At 46.9% G+C, this 1,677-nt stretch overlaps 1 non-coding gene across 1 annotated transcript; it reads right to left on the bottom strand.

Annotated features, from left to right (window-relative positions):
• Positions 1–1,211: 1,211 nt before the first annotated feature.
• Trnas-aga lies at positions 1,212–1,293 on the bottom strand. Its single transcript has one exon. It is a non-coding gene; the product is annotated as a tRNA-Ser (tRNA).
• Positions 1,294–1,677: the final 384 nt, after the last annotated feature.

Genomic DNA, 1,677 nt, shown 5'->3' with positions numbered 1-1,677 from the left:
AAATATGACAGACAGTTACTTGTCAGCCAAAACACCCACTCGTTAAGACTGACACAAATTGCGGCTAACACCACTGTTGTAAACTCGATGCACCTGCCCCTAGGAGGCGTGAACTTTACTGCCGAGGCAGCGACCGTCTGCGCCGTTCGAGTTAATGAAATGTTTCAGGAGGTCTTAATGACATAGGTGTGGCAGGGGATAAGCGAATGATGTCTGATTCTTCCCACCCGCTGTTGCACAAGAAATTATCACGTTCTATCACTACTGGATGCGGCAACATACCCGTATTTCTCTATAACGTCTCTGTGTTCGCCATGAAATGTGAATATACATATTACATAAAAAGTATCCCTGACAACGATATTTTGTTTACATATTTGAATTTACCACGGTAAAATGGTCTAGAAGCACATACTTTAATATCAGAAATAGAACCCATGTCGAACAGTGTTATCTGTGTAATCCGGTCATCTATTTCCAGGGATGTCGGCTTTGTCAAAAGCAAATACCAGAGTATTTTTCCTGAGTGTTGTAGCCATGCTTAATCCAGCGACGAAATTTCGGTTAAAGAACCGAAATTCCAATTAGCAGCAGCACGACTAGAAGGAGCGACCGAAACACAAGGAATATGAAAGAACACGGAAATTAACGGACGGACAGCATTTGGCGAAGCACAAGTACAGCGATGTGAACACGGAAGTGCAGCGCAGCAGTTCAAATGGTTCAAATGGCTCTGAGCACTATGGGACTCAACTACTGAGGTCATTAGTCCCCCAGAACTTAGAACTAGTTAAACCTAACTAACCTAAGGACATCACAAACATCCATGCCCGAGGCAGGATTCGAACCTGCGACCGTAGCGGTATTGCGGTTCCAGACTGCAGCGCCTTTAACCGCACGGCCACTTCGGCCGGCAGCGCAGCAGTAAACAACGTCCTCTCGCTAGCTCGGCTGAAACGGAACTGACGCTAGCAAAATTTGTTCAGATCTGACATCTAAATACGACAGCGATAGTGATAAACGGTGCCCAAAATTCGGATTCTGTAATGCACACGTTGCATCCCGTGTAAGGATCGCGTTCGTTAGTCCTGGGTCGTGTCTCCGAAACATGTATGTTTATTATAATTTCATAAATTGCCATATTAGCATAAATCGCAATCTAAAACGAGTTTTGAAACAATTTTCCTGCAGAATGTCATTCCAAAAATTTTCGCAGCCGGTAGGACTCGAACCTACGCTCCCAGAGGGAATCTGATTTCTAGTCAGACGCCTTAACCACTCGGCCACGGCTGCAATACAAAGCGCGCAGCTGTGCTTTCCGTTCACACGTGGGTAAAATCGGCATCTGAGTAAAACGTGTCGATACGTGTGTCACCTGTGTGTGACGGTACAGCAGAGAACATTGACCTTATGACCATCGTTAAGCATGCTTCTTTCACCATCGGCGGGTATTTAAACGCAGAGGAGGCGTCGCTAGTAGAGCCGCAGCTGGAGAGAGCGCACACAGATTTCCAACGACGGCGTTCGATGCTCTCATAAGCGCCGAGATACGTAGGCCAATAAAAACAGCACGCTGCGCCGTCACGGTCCATTTTTAGCTCGCCTCTCCGCAGGGAATACCGGTTAGTCGGCGCAGATCTCCAGATTAGAACGAGACGCCCGCTCAGCTTCTGTGAG

This window comes from Schistocerca piceifrons, chromosome 3, assembly GCF_021461385.2.
Source record: "Schistocerca piceifrons isolate TAMUIC-IGC-003096 chromosome 3, iqSchPice1.1, whole genome shotgun sequence".
Classification (NCBI taxonomy): domain Eukaryota; kingdom Metazoa; phylum Arthropoda; class Insecta; order Orthoptera; family Acrididae; genus Schistocerca; species Schistocerca piceifrons.
The sequence above is the reverse complement of the archived record's forward strand: the minus strand, read 5'-3'. Positions and strand labels throughout refer to the sequence as shown.